Source organism: Barbus barbus (assembly GCF_936440315.1).
Source record: "Barbus barbus genome assembly, chromosome: 1".
Taxonomy (NCBI): Eukaryota; Metazoa; Chordata; class Actinopteri; order Cypriniformes; family Cyprinidae; genus Barbus; species Barbus barbus.
In genome coordinates, this window is record NC_136729.1 from 44,302,123 (window position 1) to 44,319,465 (window position 17,343).

Consider the following 17,343-nt stretch of genomic DNA (forward strand, 5'->3'; position numbering starts at 1 on the left):
TTAAAGTAACTCAGTTGTAAATTCATCATTACAAATGTGAAATTACAAATATACTTAAACACATCACCATATGTCAAAGATAATAGAAGCAATTATGAAATTACACATGAAAATGCACTTACAGTATCTCACAGAAGTGAGTACACCCCTCATATTTTTGTAAATATTTTGTTATATCTTTTCATGTGACAACACTGAAGAAATGACACTTTGCTACAATGTAAAGTAGTGTGTAAAGCTTGTATAGCAGTGTAAATTTGCTGTCCCCTCAACATAACTCAACACACAGCCATTCATTTCTAAACCGCTGGCCACAAAAGTGAGTACACCCCTAAATGAAAATGTCCAAATTGGGCCCAATTAGCCATTTTCTTTAAATTATAAAACTTTTTCATTTAATTGCAATTAACATGATTTCCAGTGTCCATAAACATTACCTTCAGTTCACATTTAGTTAAGTATATTAATAATAAAGCATATTATTTCTGTAATAAGTATTGCAAAAATGTACTTATTTTTCAAAAGTGCCATTGTTGTTTCTGTATTTCACACGGGATGGAAGAAAGTGGATTAATATCGAACTGTCATACTGTAAGCGTTCTAGTTGTCCTGTCTTTATCCTCAGCACGTCCTTGCCGTTTAGCGTCACTGCTGCTGACGCTCGATGCACTTGAACCCATCCGAGAATAGCAATAGAAAACATTTGAGGGGCACCAAACAATCTATTTAAGCGTTCAAGCCCACGTTCCACTCTATCCGCACACACACAGACACACACGTTTGTTGAAAGGGAGTCAAGCAGGTGTGGTGTGGCTCCTCACCTTTTCATGTAAGTGGACTGCCAATGAGCTGCCTCGTTTGAGGGCCTTCTAAATAATGGAGGGTGCCAAGAAGCAGTCGCGCAGTGATTATAGAATGGGCCCCTTGAGGGGGACGGCCATGTGTATGTGTGTGTGTGTGTGTGTGTGTGTGTGTGTGTGTGATCGGAACAACCGTCCTCGGGCAGGGCGTATGGCTCATTGGTCCTTGCCACGCACACACACACACACACACACACACACACACACAGGTAGAATTGACCAGTTAATTGTCTGTTTATCATTTCAGGAGGATCAGAGGAGGCCAAGGCCTCCTGTTGCCCTCTGTCTGTTTCTCTCTATTTCTTTCTCCCTTTCTTTTTTTTTTTTCTTCTGCTGCTGCTCTCTCCTGTCTGTTCCTTCACCGCTTATCTCTCTCACCTGATGGGTTATCGGTGTCATCGTGCTGAAATTATTGCTGACACCAGAAGTCTTTAAAAGCAGTGAGTTTGAGTGTTAAAGGGCTAGGTCACCCCAAAATAAATGTTTTGGCATCATTTACTCAGCCTCATGCCGGTCCAAACATGTATAACATTCTTTCATCTGTGAAGCAAACAACTACATTTGTAGAAGCTGCACATTACGAGCTGCCGATGTATGGAAAAGAGCTACTTAAAATGTCTCCTTTTCACCTTATTGACTATGAATTAGCTCATTTGACACTACTGAATTCTTTTCAGATTTGCTCAAAATATATTGTAACTGCGTTGCTGTCTTGAAGTGTTTTTTGTTAACACTTTAGTATAGGGAACAATTCTGACTATTAACTAGTTGCTTATTAGCATGCCTATTAATAACATATTGGCTGTTTATTAGTACTTATTAAAGATGTCTTATGATGCGATTTCAAGTTTTCCTTTCTCTTTGGAGTGTTAAAGCTGTTTGTGCATAGATGAGATCCCTGAAGTTGCAGAGACTAAAGTCTCAAAACTATGGCGTTATTTTACTGCCAAATGTTGAGAGCGCATTTTTGTAACGCAAAAGTAGATTAACATGTAAATAACCCTCAGTTATTAGAATTAGTTTCCAGGATTTATATACTATTCCTTTCTTAATATTAGTTATGTGTTTATTACATTTTGGGATGTTACTTTGCACTCTTTAAGTTCTTTAACCTATAGAGATTTTTATTTTGAAAGGCGGTGCTATAAGGTGTACTTGGGATTATATATATATATATATGTATATATATGTGAAGATTAATTATTTTCGCACCTGAATTAAACGTTGTCAAAAGTTATCATTATGCACTTTTAAAAAATATATTTCTTCATTAGGGCCTTTTTTTACTGTTGCATTTTTGTTATAACACACTGGTTATTGTAGGCTACTTTGTTTTACTTTATATCTTTTATGATTATTATAAATATTTTGACAATCAAAGAAGGATCTTTCATTTCTTTCCAGTTTAATAATATTTAGCAATGCTAATCAAATGTATATTTGAAATGGCTAGAAATTAGGTGCTTGGATGATTTGTACATATAAATAACCTGTGTCCAGCTAAAAACAGCCCATGGCTCTAAAGACTTCATATAAAAGGTCAATGTTATCTTATATTATGTCAGATATCGCAACTGAATTTAAAATCATTGCAATAAATTCTCAGTTGTTGGCAATAGCAAGTAACAATTCCTATCAAACAACATCAAATGCAAAAATAGTTGTAAACGATGATATCATAACACACTGAATGCTCTGATAGCTGTTTGGACATTTATTGGGAGTTTTTTTTTATTTATCGATTTTTTTTTTAAATCCAGTTTTTGTTTTCAGTTCTGATTTTAGTTACATTTTATTTTCATGAAAACTCACTTCATATTAGCAACACATTCAATGGCACTCTCCTCTAAAACAGTGAATATACAGTTATAGGTAATGACACTGTCTGCAAATGCATTAAACCCATAGAATATAATGTAGTGATGTTATCACAAATATGATAAATTCATTATAGTGTTATATTTGGTCTCCACATCTTAAGTAGTCTATTTAGGGAATAGTGCATCTGATCTTAGTTCTGTCTTAAATCAGACGATATACATATATCAGAGGTCATGTTAACCGAAAATTCTCTGTCATTGACGGAGTTGTTTCAGCAGTGACTGAAAAATCTGAAGGCCGTCCATCACTTTGAGAGATCTATCACGCCACATTAAAGAGCACAAACGATATTTGTTGATTGAATTTCCTAATAAAATGGACAGAATTTGAAATCTGAGACTATATTTCATATAAAAAAATACAGCAATACCAGTGTCTCCACAGCTTTGACTGATACCATGTAGTACTAACCCCTTTTTTTGAAAGACCCACAATAATCACATTTTTAGAAGCATTAAGCCGGCAGATAAATCTATACATACTATTTCGTAACAGTGCTTTAAAAGTGATTACTCTTGCACTCACAAACATTTAACTTGCACTATGCCATATACACTCACTGGCCACTTTATTAGGTACACCTTGCTAGTACCGGGTTGGACCCCCTTTTGCCTTCAGAACTGCCTTAATTCTTCGTGGCATAGATTCAACAAGGTGTTGGAAACATTCCTCAGAGATTTTGGTCCATATTGACATGATAGCATCACGCAGTTGCTGCAGATTTGTCGGCTGCACATCCATGATGCGAATCTCCCGTTCCACCACATCCCAAAGATGCTCTACTGGATTGAGATCTGGTGACTGTGGAGGCCATTTGAGTAAAGTGAACTCATTGTCATGTTCAAGAAACCAGTCTGAGATGATCTGAGCTTTGTGACATGGTGTATTATCCTGTTGGAAGTAGCCATCAGAAGATGGGTACACTGTAGTCATAAAGGGATGGTCATGGTCAGCAACGATACACAAGTAGGCTGTGGCGTCTAAACGATGCTCAATTGGTATTAAGGGGCCCAAAGTGTGCCAAGAAAATATCCCCCACAACATTACACCACCACCACCACCAGCCTGAACTGTTGAGACAAGGCAGGATGGATCCATGCTTTCATGTTCTTTACGTCAAATTCTGACTCTACCATCTAAATGTCGCAGCAGAAATCGAGACTCATCAGACCAGGCAACGTTTTTCCAATCTTCTATTGTCCAATTTTAGTGAGCCTGTGCGAATTGTAGCCTGCGTTTCCTGTTCTTAGCTGACAGGAGTGGCACCTGGTGTGGTCTTCTGCTGCTGTAGCCCATCTGCTTCAGGGCTCGACGTGTTGTGCGTTCAGAGATGGTATTCTGAATACCTTGGTTGTAACGAGTGGCTATTTGAGTTACTGTTGCCTTTCTATCATCTCTAACCAGTCTGCCCATTCTCCTCTGACATCAACAAGGCATTTTCATCCTCACAACTGTCGCTCACTGGATATTTTCTCTTTTTTGGACCATTCTCTGTAAACCCTAGAAATGGTTGTGCGTGAAAATTCCAGTAGATCAGCAGTTTTTGAAATACTCAGACCAGCCAGTCTGGCACCAACAACCATTCCACGTTCAAAGTCACTTAAATCCCCTTTCTTCCCCATTCTGATGCTCAGTTTGAACCTTAACAAGTTGGCTTCACCACATCTAGATGCCTAAATGCATTGAGTTTCTGCCATGTGATTGGCTGATTAGCAATTTGTGTTACTAAGCAATTGAACAGGTGTACCTAATAAAGTGGCCGGTGAGTGTAGGTCTCCTTAGTAAGATTATCATTGCATCATTATAAGCTACTTGCAGCTTCTAGATGTTCAGTATTTACACCACAAATGAGCGGTATAAAGTGCTGTACAGTATGCTTTCAAAAGTGACACCTTGACCTCATCTGAACAGAAACTAAACTTACGTAAAAGTGTATTCGCCTGCATATCATACGGCGTTGCCTTTTAATATTCAATAGCATTGTCTGTCATGCGTTCAGTGATAATGTCCAAGGTATTTTACTTTCGCACACACAGTGAGACTCTTATTAGACAACTTAAAAACTGGAAAATTTATACTTTTATCCTCCTGTGTTCTGCAAATCAAAGCAGTTCTGCAAAACAGAGTAATCATTTCAGAAATAATATATTTTGAAAGATATACTTATGCGGACTGAATGTAATGTTTTTGGACACTTTATCTTAATTGCAATTTAATAATAATGTATTATATATTCAGTTTATTCTAAACGCAATTAGCTGAACTTTAAAGTGCTTTTTTGACCTGCTTAAGTAGGACGTAATACATCTTTACATTTAGTTTCATAATTTCATAATTACTTTTATTGTTTTTGAAATATGGTTAAAATACTGTCAAATTTACTGACAAGCGTTTATAATAAACTGAAACTAAAATTTGAATGCTGTTACTTAACCATATTTGTAATTAGTTTGATACAGTGAAATAAATCAACTTTCAATCAACTTTCATTGCTGGCTTTAGGGTTAGTTGCATTATTTAGGGGATTATGCATAATTTAATCTGATTACTATAATAAATAAATGTAATATGTAACAATGACACTGTAAAATAATCTGTTGCCAAATATGGTTTTAAGATTTGTAACACTTTATTTTACAGTGTCCTTGTTACGTTACTTGTACGTACTACTGTAATAAACAATGCATAAATACATCAAATTAACCCTAAACCAAAATTTCATCCTAATTATAACCATATAGTAAGTACATGTAGTTAATTAACATTACTCAGTGTTTAAATGTGTAATTACACTGTAACAAGGACACGACAAAATAAAATTCAAAACAATGAAGTGCACTTTTTATTTTAAGTGCACTAAGTGTATCTTCAAGCAGGCACAAACATCCACTGCACAGGTCTATAACACACCTTGGCTGTCAGTATACTAACTGTTAACTCCAGGTCCACTATTCCCAAACACATTACCTCTTTTTTCCAATCCCCCCTCCTTTGGCCTTTGATGCCGAATTGCTGTGTTAAGCAGTAATATACACCCAAGAGAGGTGAGGAGAGGTCAAAACATCAAGTGGCTCAACAGCCACCACTGTAAAACTCTCTGGACTTCAAGAAAGATTTCAAAAGCCACGATGCAAACAGCCAGATTTGGAATAATGGACACCCATCGATTTCAGATTGAACCACAACAAGTTGTTCTGTAAGCTGTGTTTTTCTGTTTAATACATTGCAACATTAATATATGAATTAAAAGTCAGAGAGAATCTCAAAGATCCAGTGAACTGCTGCATTTGGTTGGTAGAAAATGGGCATTCAAAACATTGTATCATCATAGATGTCAGCTGCACTTATTTGATGATTGATTTCAATAATTATGACTTTAATGAAACATTACAATGTAGATTTATATTGAACAGAAAACAAAATGTTGCTACATTTTTCAGCATTTGAGAAATAAAAAGTGAGTTTGACCTTCACTCTTTGCTAAATAAGGGAATATGCACTAAATGTCTCCAAAACCAGAAAACCCAATCCTGATGCTCTTGTAAAATTTGCTTATACGTCATTACTGAACCTATGTTCTTAAAGGCTCTGTAAGACTTTGCTCACTACAATCCTCTTTGAGCCTCTACTTAGCTGTTATGAAACGGAAACAGAAGGCTACATCAAAGTGTCTAAGGCCACAGCATCCCCTCCACAGCAGCACAGGGCTGCAAACCGCTCCATACTCAAAATCAAAAGGCTATTTTTTTCTACACAAAGGCATGAGAATGATCTTTCTCATTGATTCAGAAGGCCTAAATATTTTTAGACCCATTGATTTTATGGTCGTGTGTATTCCAGGAAGCCCTAAAACAGAAGTGTGTGTGTATCTGTACATGCAGTACCTATGCATGTGTTTGTGAATCTGTGTGTGTCTGTGTGTGTGTGTGTCCAAGTGAAACATATAATCCTCTATCTTTCATGGAAGACTTGAAATAGCCTTCTTTCTTCTTGTTGTGTTGAAAAACTGGGTATAACTTTAGTTGACCCCATTAGTTTCCATGCTTTTTTTCAAAAATCAACACTATGAGAAACACTAAAGATTCAGATAAAAACCTCTTTATTGCAACTTTGTCAGAGATTAAACATTTGAGAAATATAATATTTCCCGTCTACTTCTATTGTATTATTTATATTGTGTTAAGGGGAAATTTGACCCACAGGTTTTAATGTGAATTAGCTGCACAGAAAATAATACAATTTTAAAAATGTCATCTTTCTTTCTTTCTTTCTTTCTTTCTTTCTTTCTTTCTTTCTTTCTTTCTTTCTTTCTTTCTTTCTTTCTTTCTTTCTTCGTTCGTTCGTTTGTCATGACTACTTGTAATTAATTGCACAACTAACTACAAGTAATATCTAACAGCATTTGTACTTAGTGTAAGTAGTATTTACTTCTGTTAGTGTAAATAGTATCTGCCTTTTTAAATGTCTGGTTCATTAGCAGCATAACTACAAGTAAAATGCCATCTTACATTATTTGTATTTAGTGTTATTTATTCCCTGCCCATTTTTGTCTGGCTCTCAAACCCTTGCAAGGGTAAAATAATTTGTTCACTCTTCTTTTCAGTGCTGCAGCAGTCTAATAATTGAGATACAATAACTAACAACCAAAGACATGCTTTGACAGATTTTATGACTGTGAAACTCAACCAGAAGACGAGTCTTCATTTTCGAATAAACGTTAAGACTTCAATTATATAAATTGTCATTTTTTCAAGATTAGTGTTTGACAAGCTACAATAAAGGTTTTCGGTTTTGTTTTTTTCCCCTGACTCTTTTCTGTTTTTCAAAGTTTTGTACAGCCTTTCAAAAACGCATCTATACTTTGCATGCACATTCATGACCCTAAATGAGAAATACTGATAACATTTCAAGAAGTAGTAAGTACTTTGAACAGGGGTCAAATTGACCCCACCACAACATGAAGCTTAAAAGGAATTGAAGTATTTTTTAACAAAGGCCAAATGCTTATTAAAATGCATGCTTGACATATTGCACTTCTGACTAGATCATACATTAAAATGTGCATTTTCTCCAGCCAAAAGCGTTTATTTTTAGGATGATTGGATGAATATTTGCTGTGTAAAATGGTTTTTGAAACGCTTAATTGCATGACAACTTCTAACCAAACAAACAAACTTTAAATCTCCCAAAACCCACAAGCGCTGTGCATCTGTCCTGTTAACCGTCAGACCCGGTTCTTTTAATATCTACGTATGGGTAATTGAGAAAATGATTTCTGAATACGAGTTCATCTGTGGGTGCTCTTTAATTAGATATGGGGAATTAGTGCTCTCACATTAATATGCATTAAAATGGATACATTTCTCAAATTCATCATGACTGCGTGGCAAATAGCGAACACAAGCCATTGAAATCAGAGTGCTATGTGTGTTTACTGCAATCTCTGCCTGAATCACTGATGCTCAGACTGCTGATAATGTGCTTTTGTTGGTTTGCACCTGAACCCATATTAATGCTGTCAGCAAGAGACGTGCTGTTTTGGATGGATATGACGACAGAACTACTTTGAAGAACAATGTGTGCTGCGTTATTAGATATGGAAAATGATAATCCTTTAATCAAAAGTAAATTCTCTCTTCATACACGAATGGCCTCTCATTTGCCACATAAAACTGAAAATAATTCCACTAAAACTGCACAGGTGAGGTGAGGCATCTCTTCAGAATAATTTTATGAGTTTTTGAGCCGAGATTTAACAGATAATCTTATCAAACATTATATTTGCACAGGATTTATGCAAAGATTTTGTGTTTCCTCAACTATGGACACTTTTGGCCCTCTGGACAGTTTATTTTATTTAATATTCCCATTAACAATGTCATTTTCAGTATAGTTCAAATCTATTAACATATCACTCAAGACTCACTGATGTAAAAATGATAATCGAACTTTATCTGGAGTACTACTTGTGCACAATGCACATTTCTTTTCTTTCTTTTTTTTTTTTTTTGTTAACAACTGTTTATTGAATTTTATTCTGTGGAACAGTAGTACAAAAAAAAAAAAAGCAGCTGTACAAATTTAATTTTTTACAAAGATTTTAGAAAAGAAGACACAACATTAAAAGCTGAATGCCATGAATTTACAGTTTTCACGTTAGATCCATGTATACGAGAAGTAAAGAGTTCCATCGAGATAATGTCCAACAAATAAACAGCCCAGGTTTGTCTGTCCATTGTGTGAGGAGGACTCCAACGGTTGGCAAGCTATTTTTTGCTGCTGTGAGAGCATGTACAAATCTTTGTTGGACGGACAAGGTGAAGTCATTCATGAAAAAAAATGACACAGAGTCAAACATATCTCAGTACCCAACAAATATGATAGGTCCTGTGAGAACTGAGTCCAAAAAGGTGAGAGAGAGGGGCAAAAACGTGCCTAAAACTCCTTGGGAACAGACACTTGGGAAAGACGACAGATTCATATAAACACGTTTCATTGGAGTCAAGTAAACACTATGCAGCAATTTCCAATGAATCATTTGGTGATTGGGGTTTTTAGAAGACAATTTAAACATACCCCATACCTGATCAGAAAATAAAACATGCACATCCTCTTTAAGATCCTTAGCTCAAACAGTAGTAATAGATAAAGGTTTGTATGAATGCTCAAGAAGAAAGAGATAGATGACTGAAGCAGAGGACGGATATTCCTCAGAAGGAAGGATTAGTTTGTGCAAAGGGTGAACAGGCAGTTAAGAGGTCTAAAGCACCCCATATGCCCGTAGGGACGATCTAATGCGCAAATACATAAAAAAGGAGGTGCCTGGCAGATTATATTGAGTTTTAAGATTCTGGAAGGATTTTAAACCACTATCATCATAGATATCTCGTAGAGTGTTTACTTTATTATGAGTCCATAGCGGACAATGAAATTGAGTACAGCCTGACAAAAGGTTATTATTGTGGAAAATAGGCGAATGCCTATGCCATTTTGTAACTAGTTGTGAACGTCTTTCAACATCCCTTCATGTGGAGAGGAGGTGGATTACAATGGGACCTAACCGAGATTTACACTGCCTAAGCGGAACTCCTGAAAAAACAAGGTGCTTCAATTTATACGGATAAACAATAGATTCCTCAATTTTTCCTCCAAGACACAGAAGCGTCAGCATCAAACCAAATTGCTAAAGGACGGAGGGAAAAGGCTTGAGCATAGTCTAAAATTAGGGAAAGAAAGACCTCCATGTAATCTACATCGTTGTAAGGTAGTCAGTTTAATACGAGGACGTTTCCCATCCCATATATACCGTGAAACACATGCATCTAGTTTATTTCAGTAGCCAACCAGTGGAGCGAGAGGAATCATGAAAGAAAATAATTTAATACGTGGGAGAACATTCATTTTAATCACCGACATATGGGCCTGAAAAGAAGTAGGAAGACGAGACCAATTTTCCAAATCCGAATCCAAATTCCGAATGCATTACTACTATTTCCTGCAGGGAAGGAAACACATCTATCCCCAAGTACTTAAAGTTTTGAACCAATGGAATAGATATAGAAAGGGACATGGAATCAATTGAGGGGAATTGAGTAGAATTGAGGGGAAGTAAACATGACTTACTCCAATTCATTTTAAACCCAGAGAGAATCCAAAATGGTCAAATAAATTCAACACATGAGGAATAGAATGTGACGGCTTCTGCAAAAACAATAAGATATCATCAGCAAACAAATAAATATGATGATGAGTATTCCGTATATTTATGGGAGAAATAGTTTCAGATTGTCGGACCGCTTGAGCTAAGGGTTCCAAGGATAGGGCAAATTACAGAGGAGAAAGCATATTTCCTCAATGTATAAAGAATGGGTTAGAGCGAACAGCACCTGTGAGAACAGTGGCTGCTGATTGGCATACAGAACTTTTATCATATTTATGAAACTCGATCCTAGACCCAGATGCTGTAGAACCGCCCATAAATAGCTCCATTCTAGCTGATCGAAAGCTTTCATCGCATCTAGAGATAATACTGCGCAAGGAGAGGACAAACTATTCTTTGAATTAATAAAATGACATAACCTGCGTAAGTTATCCGAAGCTGAGTGAGATTTAATGAATCCTGTTTGGTCATGATGAACTAGCCTATTCATAAATTTCTCTAGATGATGAGATAGTACTTTAGCTTATAATTTAACATCAGTCCCTATTAAAGAAAGTGGCCGGTAACTAGAACAGGAAGTCGGATCTTTATCATTTTTTAACAAGAGAGAAATAACAGCTATATTAATAGATGGGTGAAATGAGCCTTGAGTAAAATTTAGCATATCTAACATGAGGCGGCTAAATCCTACCAAAAAGTAGCATACAATTCGATTGGAATGCCATCTATGCCTGGGGATATCCCCTTGTTCATAGATCGAATGGCTGACTCCAACTCCTGAAGAGAGATCGGTTCAGCCAGGTATTCTGAATCTGACAGCTTAGGTAAATCAAGGTTGGACAGAAAAGATGCAAAAGAGTCAGGGTCACCATCAGCAGAAGAAGTATAGAGGTTAGAGTAAAAAGAGTGAAAGGCGATATTAATGTCTTTTGGGTCTGTCATAATGAGCCCAGATTGGGATTTCACTGTTGAAATATTAGCAAACTTTTCACTGTTGCGTAATCTTAGAGCTAAAAGTTAGCTTGGTCTACTCCCTTGAAAATAATAATTCTGCCTGGATCTTTGAATCAGGAATTCTGCCCTGGATCTCAGTAATGAATTGAGTTCGGACCTAACCGCCATGAGTAACCGTCTGAGAAACAACGCTGACTATCTCTAGTCAGATTCTGGAGCTGTGATTCCAGTTCAACTATCTTTTTGTTTCTGAAGGAAAGAAGCATATGAAATTGAATTATTCCTTATAAATCCTTTAACTGCATTCCAAAGTGTTTGAGGATCATCCACTGAACCTTGGTTAATTTCAATAAACTCAGTAAATTTATTTCTGAATTGACTGCAAAAGTTTTCATCCTGTAACAATTTAGGGTTAAATCGCCATCTAGTGGCACGAGATGGCCGAGGGATCAAAGATAATCTGCACAAATTTCCATCATGATCTGACAAAGATAAGGAGCAGATATCGGCATCACGAACAGCTGAAGATAAAGTAGTAGAAATGAAAATATAGTCAATTCGCAAATTGGATTTATGAGTAGAAAGTGAAAGACTTAGCAGAAGGGTTTAATAAACGCCAACTGTCCACCTATGAGGTTGAGGTTACACGTTGCCGAAGTTTGTCAGAACACAAAGTTTGAGAAAGTGATTCCTTTCTATCTAGGATATGTGATATACAGAATTCATATCTGCACCCAATACAATTTCAAAATCTGAAAACTTCAAGAGATAGGTTGACAAAACAGAGAACAAAGTAGGGTCAGGAGTACAAGGGGCATAAACCGAGAGAAATAGAATATTCCTATTCTCCACTATTGTTTTTATATGTGTTGTTCTACCATCTGTATCACAACCTTTCTCTAAAATATTAATATTTAAAGTCCTCCGCACCAATATTAGGACACCCTTGGTTTCAGAATCTGAAGATGAGTGAGATACTACTTCATAACACTTATTACACCTGTGTATCCTCCTCTTTCAAATGGGATTCTTGAACTAACACTATTTCAATCTTTCTTCTTCGAAAAAAATCCAGAAAACCTGTACATTTGTGAGGGCCATTTAGGTTATTAATATTACTACTCAGAATATTAAGGTCAGTCATAGGTATCAAACTGAATTACTGCATAATAAGACAGAATACAAGTTTGAAAATAAAACCAGTTGAGTCTACCATTAAACCACCCCCCACCACCACCCTCCCCGTTAATATGAAAAAAAAAAACACATTTCCATGAACTATGGCAGATCAAACCAAGAACAAACCTTGATCTGCCAGCACCCCTTAATATGGTCCGTGGCGTCAACAAAAACCTGCACATTACTGTAGCACCAACATTTGGCCACATAGTCACATATTGACTAGGTAGTGTTTCTAAAAAGAAAGAAAGAAAAGAGAGAAAAAGAATACAACTAAAACAAATAAAATGTCATAATCAGTGATACTGATACCGATACTGTATGCACTATGAATTAAGAAGTGAGCATTAAATTGAACAGTGAAAGACACAGTCACCTAACCATTTAGAGCATCTCTTCTCCGATTAGACAGCAAATGTCCAGCTGAAGTTCACTGAGAGTTGGTGGATGAATGGGATCTGAGAAAAACTCTTGATTCTTCTGGGGAGTGTAGCATTTTAGGTTCACCTTGATTGAGAATGACCTTCAGTGTTGCAGGATAAAGGAGAAAATTCTGGATGCCAGCTTCTCTCATCTCCTTCCTAATTGGCGCAAATGCACTTCTTCTTTTTGCGGTGACTGGAGAAAAATCTGGAAAGAAAGACAGCGTTATTCCGTTGGAAGTCTTCACCGGGGCATGAAGTCTGGCGGCCCGCAGAATGAGCTCCCTGTCCGTGTACCGCAGCAGTTTAAAGATGAAAACCCGTGGTTTAGTGCGATCTGAGGAGAACCTTATGTACATGCGATGCACTCGCTCCACGCGATGCGCAAAAAGCCCACAGGGTCGTCCTATTCGTCCTTCAGGCAATCTGACCAGATGCAGATTGCTGCACCTATTGTGATCCTGTAAGTCCACAACCTGTTGCTCAAGCGCGGCAATGCGCCTATAATGATCAGCAACAACTTTCTTCTGTTCTCTCATCTCCCCTGTAAGATGATCCCGTTTAGAGCATAGCGACTGAACAACTGATATGTGAGAAGCGAACTCGTTCCGCATCGCCGTCAACTTGGTTCTTAGAATGTCCTCAAAGTGTGTAACAGTGTTCGCCATCTTGTCCATCATATCGCTTGAGTTCGGTGACTTGGATTTCTTCTTAATCGGAGAAGCCGACGGAGACAACTCCTGCTGTTTACGACTGCATGCCATCAGGTAAAGCATCACCAAAAAAAGAGGCCAAACATACGGAGCTCTACTCAAGTGCGACTAGGTTCATGAGCATGTCCCGTGACTCCTTGCACATTTCTTAATATTAAGCCTAAAATGTGTTTTAATGTCACTATTGATGAGGATTGTATGATCTTTGTATAATACCGGTCTTTAAATGCAAGATATTTAAAGTGTACCTGAAGTATACTTGCAATTGTTCCACTTCAGCACAATCAAATATAGTTCAATATATCTTTAGTTGGATTTCAGCACTACTTCCACACAATTAAAGTACAAAATTATACCAGTTTGTATACCAGATTAGTATGCCAAAAGTACAATTGCAGTATATACAGTAAATATGTACATGTATTTCTAGTATACTTAGCATGAAATAAATGCATTTCAAATACATTTTAGTTTATCTATTTTTCACAAGGGCATGGTCATATATTTAGGAAAATCAATGAAATGACATTGGGAAATTAGGATTATTTTGGATTAACGAAAGGAACCAAAAACTCACTCATCCTGTTGAAAGAAAGCAGCACGACTGACAACGTATGAAGCCACTTCCTCCCACAGCATCAAACAACATGCCTCTTATCAGCTTAAAGGGCAGCTTCAGCCACAACAATAAGCATCAAATCAATGGTTACACTTGACTGGATCTGTTCAGAAACATGGCCCTGCTCTCTCCCAACATGCATTTAGCTGAACCCTTGACACTGCACACTGTGAGCAGAAACACAAATAGAAAGTTAAGATACTGCGAGTTCACTCGGGTTCACCTGGACCAAAGGATCGCTTCGGGTCACAGGTGGCTTGGGGGGAGGCCGCATCAAAGTTTGCTGTCAGGTAAGACAGAGAAATTGTATTTGCAGAGAGGTTGAACTCTTCATTTGCACAAATATAACCACTACAAAACCGCAGCGAAAGTTTGTGACCTCACCTGACAAAGTTCATGGTGGGCTCCAAATGGGCCACAAAAACTCTTCTGACTCAAAATCCCTTGCAGACTTTGATACACTAAAAAGAAAATCAGGGGAACCTATTAACACAACCTAAATAAATGTATGATTGCAAGTAAAATAAATACATATATAAATTAATAAATAAAATATTTTAAGATGGAAACATTATTTTGATGAGTTCTGCATGAAAATGCTGATTGTAAAATTAAATTTCTGTTGGACTGGAGTGGTGTGGATTATTGTGATGTTTTTATCAGCTGTTTGGACTCTCATTCTGACGGCACCCATTCACTGCAGAGCATCCATTGCTGAGCAAGTGATGTAATGCTACATTTCTCCAAATCTGAAGTCACAAACTTATCTACATCTTGGATGGCATCTGAGGGAGAGTAAATATTCAGCTATTTTTATTTTTAGGTGAAATATTCCTTTAAGTTCCTCTAAATTAAAAATGCCAACTGTTTTTGTTGAGCCAAAACATTTGTTTTAGAGTGTGAAATCTGACCTTTGCTGGTGGAATGGCTTCAATTACAGTTTCCTCAGATTAGACAGTGATTAAGATGATAGATTTGAGGCCGAGGATGATGCACGAGGAGCCCTTCCTTCCTTCCTTCCTTCCCAGCGTGAGGAGGACACGACTCTGACACTCCTGACATGATGTGATTTAGACATCAGCGCGGAGGATGTACACTGTCAGCGTCTCCAGCCCCTCATTAGGATGCCAGTCAGATATGATTCTCTCCGTGAGAGGAATGTTCCCTCATTTTATCACTCAAATGATCAGGGGGAAGAATCTGGAAGAACAACTCGGCATCAAATATACAGGCAAATATTAACGTGACAGGAAATATTCTGCGGCTCAAATCCCCTCCGGAGCCTTTGCGTTCGGTTGTAAAGCGGAAGGTTGTAATGTTGTAGCGCCTTGAGGGGCTTATTAGGATCTATAAAAGCTGCAAACTACCTGTATTTCTGTTCTTTGTCACCGCTTTGTGCTTCTCCGGCTCTCTTTTGCTCTCTCCCGCCCTGACTTTATTTCTTGTCTAACGCCAGCTTTGAGAAAATTAGGACGGTTTAGTATTCATAACTCATGTTTTATTTGCAAATAGGCTTTCGAGCAGAACAGATTCTGCTTTGATTCTGTCATGTGCCAGAGCTCGTGTGATGTCAAAGTGCTGCGAAATGAGAATTTGACAACCGTATACAAATTTGCCGCTATTGTTCTTGTAAATCTTAGTCATACGCACATTCACCCAAAATCCTCTAAAGGTAATGTCTAAGATAGCTCTGTTATCTTAAAAGCCTCTCCACATTCTAATATTTCATAGCCTCGGAGAAGGAAAGTATTGCTGAGAATGATTCATTTTCCGCTGTGTGAAAAGTTCAGCGCATGGATTTCTCCACAGCTCATGCGGGCGCAGGAGGAAACTATTACAGGATTTGGGCTCTTTGCTGAAGATGATTGCTGAAAGCCCATTATTTAAGGCACAAGAAGAATGTGGCATTGAGATCACACCTCTAATTCACAGTCGTGTAAGAATAGCGAACGACAGGCTAATAAATAAGACTTGAAGATGCAGAAAGGATTGATGGGATACATATATTGATGCTGAAAGACTAGAGCTGTAAATGTCCTGTTGACTGAGAGCTGAGGAGAATCAGTGAACTCAGATCAGTGATTTTAGCTCAATTAAGACAAACATCTCTACACACACCTTTTGGTTTTGTGTTAATCAAAGCAGTATTTATTACTTCATTGATTACAATGACAGAACCTGGTTTTGCCTAATTTGCTAACAAACAAACAAACAACAACAACAATAAACAAACAGACAGACAGACAGACATATATATATATATATATATTCAGAACTCTGAAGGGCAATACTAAATGAAACAAAAAAAAAGATATTTTGGCAAAATAAGAAAAATGTACACATCTTCATTCTGTTCAAAAGTTTTGACCCCCAGCTCTTAATGCATGTTTTTTTTTCCTTCTGGAGCATCACCGAGCGTTTGAAACTTCTGTAATAGTTGCATATGAGTCCCTCAGTTGTCCTCAGTGTGAAAAGATGGATCTCAAAATCGTACAGTCACTTTTGGAAAACTTCAAATATGCAGAATATGCTGAAAAAACAAAGAATGCTCAGGACCAAATGAAAAAAAACAGTCATGGATCACCCAGGAGACGACACAAAGTATTAAGGGTATGTAAACTTTTGAACATTTTTATAAATTCAGTTATTATTTTTTCTTGTGGAGTATATGTAAACAACTGTTATGGGAAATAGCTTATTCAGGAAAGTACTAAACAAAAAATAACATGCAGTTTTCATGAGCTCTCTTATTTTGTTAAAATTATTAGCATATTTGCATATTCTGCAAGGGTATGTACATTTATGAGCACAACTGTATATATATATATATATATATATATATATATATAATCTCGATTTACTTACCAATATAATATAATATTAATGAATAGTATATTATTTATATTGACTGTATAAAATATAAATATTCTAAAATTAATAAGTTAAAACCAAAAGCAAAATAAAAATAAATTAAAGCAAAATTAAAACACATAAAATAACAATTAAATTGGTAAAACTTAAACTGTAAATATAAAACTAAATGCTAATTATAAAT